Source organism: Apteryx rowi, unplaced genomic scaffold (genome assembly GCF_003343035.1).
Source record: "Apteryx rowi isolate R43461 unplaced genomic scaffold, aptRow1 scaffold_23, whole genome shotgun sequence".
Classification (NCBI taxonomy): Eukaryota; Metazoa; Chordata; class Aves; order Apterygiformes; family Apterygidae; genus Apteryx; species Apteryx rowi.
In genome coordinates, this window is record NW_020448641.1 from 201935 (window position 1) to 210527 (window position 8593).

Below are 8593 nucleotides of genomic sequence, written 5' to 3' on the forward strand. Positions count from 1 at the left end.
CTATTTTTTAAAGGAATCCTATAACAAAAGTGTGTATGCTTGGATTTTCATGCTCCTTTGTTTTATTTGTCAATAAAAAACATAACTTATGAATATCATGATGTGTCTCACTGGGAGAATGGACCTCAGCCTGTGCCCTTGCTATGCCCAACCTTAGATCTCAAATGTGCAGTCACCATTTGGCCCAGTTTYCCCAGATCAGTTTCATTTTTGCACTGTGTGGCTCTTAGTCACATACGAAAGTCCCACACAACAATTTAATCTCATCTTGCCATTTTAGCAAGGTACTTATATTCATATAAACATAAAACTTTAAACATATGAACTAGTGGAACTAGTGATATGAAATATTCTGGTATTTTTCCAATTTACAGCCTGCAGAGACTGATGAAGACTAGCCAACAGTAGCTGTACAACAGCCACATATATAGTAGCACACACTGGCTTCTTCTCTCAAAAAATCTCTTTGCAGAGCTTTAAAACACTGGATACTGCATTGCTTTATTCAGTCATATGCTTCCTTTCCTCCAAAAGGAGGAAACAGCCCTCTAGCCTCCTTCATATGTAAATGGCAGTTTAACAATAAGGTGCCTTGCCCCTGGGATGGGATTAAAAACAACAAAAACTCCACACTTCCCTGACCTTCTTGGAAGCCATTATCATGTTTTGTCACAGTGGGTTTTACCAAACATTTCTATTTTGCCCTTTACAAACCTGTCATGCAGTAACTGACAGTGCAGAGTCTGCAAGGTGGTTCATTGGAAGAGCTTAGATTTAATAGCTGTTTTCAACACAGATATATCTATTTTTGTCCCTAATATAAGGCTCATGTCATGACCTTTAAAGGTAGAGTTCTGTTTACCTATGCAACTTTCTAACTTCAATTACTTTCTTGTTCATTTTTCTTTACTACAGGATAATTCCTGAATATGAGTCATTCCAGTATATTTTAAAAACTACTTCATCTGACAATTTTTTATTTTCCATTAGTACATCCAAGAAATCCTATTATGGAAAACAAGTTGAACTCATTCACTTCTGGCCTCAAATGCAGGAGAAACAGGAGCATTCTCTTGCCAAGAGAATTAGGGTACACAAAATCATTTTTTGGGTCAGTCTAGTTGGCTTTTATTCATAAAAGAATAAGCCATCGCTAGAACTGTTCCCAGTTGTACTTTGGGTCACTAAAACAAYCACACAAAATTCAAAAAATAAAAAACTCAGTGACTGCCAATGTCACAGGATTATGTTAACAGTTTATCACTGTCCCTAGGAGAATGTAGCTGAGCATTCATTTAAGTGTGAGTCACCCAAGTAACAGTGTTCAAGGAGTTAGAGCTGCTACACACTAGATCTTAAAAAGAAGAAACTAAATACACAAAATCAAACCAGAATTTTATATCATGGAATTACATGCATGCTTTGGAAACACATTCTCTGGCCTTTTTCCTCACAAGAGGTGTGGACGCCTACTGTATTTGTTCAGAGTGTTTCAAGCTTTTCTGGTGGGACCACACTTGCTTCTTGCACCAAACCTGGAAGCACCACGCCATTACAAGGTGCAAGTTTCACAGTGCATGGAGCTGCACAAGCAGAACGAGACACCTCCTGTTGCAGAGAGCACCCCAGCAGGGCAAGCAACACAGCAAGTTTGCTTTGGGAGAAAGCAGATGCACATTAGAGACAACTCAAAGGTCCAAAAGTCTAGTCTTGGCGCTTGTTTAACCCCGACCCCTCAGGTACTGGGTCTGCTGATACAGCTGCCAGTCCCTATAACTTTACTCTGTCCTTACAAAAGGCAAGCCAGTGTGACTACCTGTTTTTTGCAGGGATCAGGTTTATGAAACCAAGTCAGCAGGCAGGTTGGGCAATGAGGGGAAGGCTGCTGTAGGAACCAAGGTACAGGAAGGGCRAGGATGTGAGAAGTCTCTCCTGACCGTCCCTGCTACATGCACTCACTGATGTGCAGCGCCACCAGGACTCTCCTTGCTGCTCAGGTCCTTCGTGCCCCAGAAAGGCAAATACTGCAGAGTAAGAGACACTAATTTCACAGTGCACAGCAGCGGTTCCTGCACTCACCCAAGATGCAATCACGGCCACCCTGCCCTCCTGGCACTGACCACCGGTTGCAATGCTCAATGGCACAAGAAGCTCCATACAAAAGCTACCTACAAAAACATCTCTTCTGAAGTGATTTTCTTCGGTTTCAGCAGCACACTTACTTTTGAGGTTGATATTTGGTAATTATAAGGGGTAGAAAGTGGGGACCATTACAAACACCGTGCTTTTGTATTTTTCTTTAAACTGCAGTGAAATTGTGCTACAGCACCCTCAGGTGGTGCAAATTCGGTTCTGTCCTGTCTTTTCCAGAAAAAGAATAGCTCTGTAAATAATACTAATTTTAGCATGCTAGATGAACATGGAAGAAATGCACATTACACAGGAAGACAAAGCACAACACAGGTAATTGTTTACAACACTTGAGCGCTTTGCTAACACCTGATTTTTAAAAACTATTCTTGGTTCATGTTTAAATGTCTATAAAAAAATAACCAATGTCCCAAAGAAAATTAACATATTAAATAATGGCATCACTGATACTGTGGGAAAAAAGATTGATAGAAGGAAAAAACTAGAAAAGATGATAAAACCAGAAGGGAGAAAAGGTAATGAATTCTGTAAGTTTTTTCAAAACAAAAGCCAAGAGATGTGTTTAAGCAAAAACAAAAAACAGTGCATCATTTCTTAAATATGTTTACCTGTAACATGGCTTAATGATGAGGAAAAATGCATAAATAAAACAGCAGGTAATAAATTCATCACATATCCTGAAACTTTCTGAATTCATGCTGTCATTTGTACATGAGCCTTCCAAAGGCTGTCATTGCTAAAAATATATTCCTGGTGTTCAATCTTTGGTGATGAATGGCATTCCCACCTTTACAGAGGAAATTTAGTCTGAAGTAATCAGTTTCCTGAAGTAGTAGATGAAAATGCAGTATATTTTTTTTATTTGTTTAAACAAAAAGTGCCCAAAATATGTAGCCACATAAAATGAAATTCATTTACCTGCTTTACTTCTCATTCAGGAGAAATCCAATATTGTGTATCAAATGACTACATCATTGCTGTATGCCCAACATTTAGCATTGTTATGTCTTCAAGTAAAAAGAAGAGAGGAAGATCACTGTATCCTCAGGAGAATCCTCCATAATCAGCCATAATTAAAAGGTCTGCCAAAAATTCTGCAATATTATAATCACTGTTATTCTACTGAGATACTCTTAAAGCAATGGCCTGTCTGGTTACAGGTTTCAACCATATCATCGAATACATGCACAGATGATGATGGGAACCGTATCACTGATCATGGTTTCAGCAGAGAATACCATTACAGCTTGGCTCCGAGATGGAGCAAGCATCACTGTTACAGTAGCGCTTGACCTGACCACTCTACTGCACTTGCGGCCCCCTTTGGAAGGGCTCCACTGTCCAACTTGGAGCCACACTCCAGTCCTCTCCAAGCCAGCTCAGATACTTCTGCTCCCAAATTGGCTCCTAACATCCCCCCCTGCTCATGGGAGGAATTTTAGTAGTTGCATCATAACTTTCAAAAGAAAGTCATGCCATTGCCCTGGTCAAGTTATGTTTACCTTGCTCATTAAGCTCATGTAGATACTGAGCATATTTCATAAATAGCATAGTATCCATCCACAGCACTTCAGAGACAGGTAAGGAACATTACCTCCCCAAAGAGGGTGGTATGGAGCTAAGCACAGCAACGCAGAAGAAGAGCACAGCAACTCAAGGAAAGAGACACTGAAGTGTTGCTAAGGGGTGGGATGAATATTCAAAGCAGGGTAGCTCTAACTGGAGCATTTCAGAAATAGTTCACATTAGGTGGCCTGTATCCACACATAAGCAGCTAGAGTTGAAATAGCACTTAATTTAGAGCATACTTTTGGGGTTTGACAGGACTGTAAAGAGATATTGCAGTCAGAAAACTGCTTCCTCTGATATCTATGTATTTGTGTTCCTRTTTGCAGAAAACTTACACCAAGATTACAAAAAAGATAAGGCTATGATTTGAAGATCAAGCGTTTCTGTACTAACATCTTCCAAGAGGAGGGTGGAAGTATGCAATAGCTCTGTGCCAAAGTGAAGCTCATTCACTGCAGAGGGTTAGGGCAGCCAGTACAGTACATTAGAGCTTGCCCCAAACAGCTCAGAAGTCATTTCTAGACTGCCCCAAAACCCAGATAGGACAGCAAGAGTTTGAATCCAGCCAATCTGCCACTTCCTGTGGAAATGACACTATTTCCTTTCATGAGAATTCAGGAAACTCTCCTACTACTCTGAAATTCTTATTCCATTAAAGGAAATGCTGTGCCGATCCTTCAGTCGCCCAAYGATTGCCCCCAGGATTTCTGATGGTGGCCAGGAGAACTGCTGCTACGTTTTTAGCAGCCATCTCTACAAACCATGACCTTCAAGGGTGGGAAGTAAGCTCTCACCCAAAGGGCTCCCCCCCACCACCTTTCAGGAATCACTATTAAACCTCACTTGGACATTCAGGAAGAGTTTTACTAACAAAACACTTTTCTGTGGCTTAGTGAGAATCAATAGTGCTTACAAGCACACTGTTTATTTATTGGCAATTTACTGCTGGATTCTCCCATCTAGCCTATCAATAGGAAGGCAATCTCTTTATAGCACTAATGACTTGCAGTAAAGTATATACATCTGTTTAATACAAATAAGGGCAAACGATTTCCTAGTCTTGGTTAGACAAAATAGAGCTCACAAGGGCTTATCGCACTTAAAAAGAGTAAGTTGTAGCCTCCTTTCATTAAAAGGATAAACTGTTAGGATGGAGACAAGTAGAAAAAGACAACGGAGGAATGAGTGAAGGTTGTGGGGGCAGGTGGACACTCAGGTGTGACTTGACAGGCAATACTCTTAATACTAAGAATGACCTCAGCCACTGACAGAAGAAAAACAGGGAAGACTGAGTTCCCAACAGAAATATCACCCCAGGCGTGGGAACCACGCRAATGGCACCGGTGAGCTGCAGGAAGCAGCACAGACACCTCGGTCAGCCACAACCACAGCCAGCACCGACCTGACCCCCAGCACCCTAGGGAGGRAAGGGCGGCTAGTTGGGCTGCCAGCACGCCAATTTGTTCCAAAAGACACACTGAGCCAAGAAAACCCTGCCCACCTTGTGGTCAAGGGTGCCTCCTGCAAGAGGCAAAGGACAGAACAAGGCAAGTGCCATATCTTATTCTCAGAAGTTTCACCTGCAAAAATACTGCATTTCATTTCTTGTTCTAAAATATATATTTTTATACCACATATATAGTATGTTCTACCAGTGACTGTATTTACCATAGTGGATGGTGATTTTAAACACATTAAATACTTTTTATTAAACCTAATCTAAGTTTCCCAGAGCTTTGAAATTGCAGTGCTTAAAATCCAGAGCAGAAAAATGAATTCACACAGGAATGTTGGAAACTTCCTGATAATACCTTCAATATCACACTCTAGCCTTCATCAGACACAGAAATAAGTTATCCTGAAGGGACTTACCTGTGAAGCTCCCCTCAATAATTCTTCAAAATGATATTAAAGACTTAAAAAGAGAGCACGTACTCTGTTCAGTTTGAAGTGCTAGCTTTCCATACACTAACCAACAGCAACCAGCTGCATAGACAGCCCAGCAACCACCARGTGAAGGCAAGTTAATAAGTCARGTCCCGGGTCAGTCTGGGAAATCCAAATAATCAGGAGCAGGGCTGGGATCAGATACACCTACAGCATARCTCAGGCTAGGAGCAGAGGTCCAGGGCTGGGCTTAAATAGGGCTCCTGGGCCATGGGCACAGGGAGCGTGGCAGGTCCCAGGTGCGGCTGCTCAGGGCCATCAAGGCCCTTCGGTTCACCTGGCAGCATCACAGAAACAGCAGCAATATAACTGTAATGCTGAGGGTGTTTTCCAGGTCTGCAACAGTTTAGAAGGGTGGTAATAAAAAATAAAGCCTTTATTTCAAAGTGTTTTTTCAGTTTTACAATGCAGGGCAGAGGCTGAGGTCTGTAGAGAGGGATCTACATCCCTCCATTGCCAGCCAGTTTGAAAATGAGTTTCTTGATTCACTCTAATTCATTCTCAAATATCACTATGAAGGACACAAGACTACACAGTTTCCAGCTAGGACTTTCAAGCTTACACTCCTCTGAGGATACCTGGATTTTGGCTCTGAGACTCTATAATGATTATTCTTAAGCAGAAGAATGATACAGGATTTAGGAAAAGTGTTCCTTCCAGCCTGAACAAACATAGCCTTAGAACAAGTTAAAGTCTATATATAAATTAAAGTTTACATGTGTTCAGTGGTCTTTATTTTTATAACCTTGTAACACACTACTCTAATTTAAAGATATAATTAGGGGCATTGTGTTAGAAAGCTATAAAAATAAACACAGACTACCACAGAGTTGTTAAAGAGATACTTAGTACCACTTTGCTCATAATGACAAACTGCAAGCAAAAAAACATGCAGCTTAACCACAGTCTCTTGAATGAGGACACACTGCTGATGGTTTTTTTTCTCCAGATCCTTTGAGAATGAATGCATTTTTTTTTACCCAACCATGGAAAGTTACTTTATTTCTTAAACATTTTTTGCCTGTACAAACAGAATGACTCAGCAGTCACATAAAAGAACAAACATCCTTCTCTCCTCTGCAAACTTTGTTGCCCCTTTAATGGCCAAGTATAATACCCATAAATTTACTGCTCAGCTGACATTTTGCTATGTATTCCTCCTTACTGTGGCACTCAAGGACCCTCTGACCACAAGTGTGTCTATACTGGGCATTCTGGTCTCATCATGGTTACCCTACCAGCTGATTCAGTTTTTAGCAAAAAATGTCCCTTCCCACGGGAGGGGGAGCGGAGAGGACAGTGCACATGTGCAAGGGGGAACAGAAAAGGAGCATTTGGGAGTGGAAGGGCTCTCTCAGACCGTCACGTCCGATCACTTGTTAGGTAATGTATTTTTTTCATCTGCCTTCAAGGCCACCCTAGCCTGCAGTCCCAGGTGGACAGAGGACCGGCATCTGGCTGATCGGGATAGGTACCATCGCAGAATTTTTGTTCTCTGCAATCAGAAACTGATGGGCAAAATTTCTGCAACTCACTGTCCTAAATGTCAGAATCTAAATTCCATCGCAGCTATACCGGTGCTGTTCCGTATTTTGCCTAAGTATAATACAATAATACTACTTACAATACTGTAAGGCAATACCTTACATTTTGCATTTTTATTTTTCTTCACATTTCTGTTACACCATTCTCAAGGTCATCCAGTTTCTCTTATGTACTATTCTATACTGATGATGACTTTCAACTCCGTGTCATTAGCATATTCCTACTTTTTGTGCCAAGGACCATAATGAAAAATATTAAATACGGCCAGTCCCAGAACATACATCATCCTGTGAAGATGCGTCGACAGAGATCATCTAGGCTAAAATGACTTTGTTTTCTAGTGACTGCATTACTAGCCCCAAATGCCCCTTGCTTTGAAACATGGGCGATCTTTTGTAGGTATGCTGTGATGAAGCAGCATCCATACTGTGAGGAACACAGGGAGACAGCAGGATTACATGCTCTCCACCTGGATTTTCCTGCTCTCTGTCACTAATGCTCTAGTAATTCCAAGCAGCAACATCCTTTCTCCCTCCCCTTCCTATCCTCACTCCTACCCCTATCACAATCAGCAGAGTAATTCAGAAAAGGAAGTCTGTGCGAGGAGCTGCCCTGAAATCCCCCCCGCCCCGATTTGACACAGGAATTTACATTTGCATTTTGGAATAACGTGCGGCACAGTGAGGGACACTTGCATGCACTGTGCATCTGCTTTCCTTCTAGTCCATCATGTGAGAGAGAAAGCACATGCATTTACACCCCATAAGTCTAAAATGCAGATTATTCTTATCTGTGGTTTATTTTGCTGTAGCACATGTCCTCTCGGACATTTTCAGTTCCACAGAGGCTGCAATGTGTATGTATGACAAAAAGAAGTAACAAAAGGTTAAAGAGGACTTGAATGAAGTTAACCCTACTGTAGTACTTAATATTGGATAATGCAAAATAATACTACAGTCTGCATATGGCTGAATGCATCAGTGTCAGAGGAATTTGGTGTTACCAATCTGAGTTTTGTTTCAATGTCATCTTGTAAGGAAGGTTATTCATGTCAGGGGCAAAGCGCTCATTAATTTTAATAGGTGGAAATTAATCACCTGCCCAATATGGAAAGATATCTAAATATAATCATAAAATGCTGCCTATATTATCAAGAATAGCCCAGTAAAAAATACGTTATTGATTTACACCCAAAGCAAGCAGGTTTTTCTGTTTCCCTGCAGCCRTGTCGCTGGGGCAGGGACAGTCACAGGGGACAGTCTGGAGGCATCTGCCCAAGTTTCCCCGGATCCATCTGCTAGGAGACTCCGACCGTGTCGGCCCGGGGCTGGCGGAGGCACTCGGGGAGCGGGGCGAGGGGCCTCCCCGCCGTCGGGCCGCG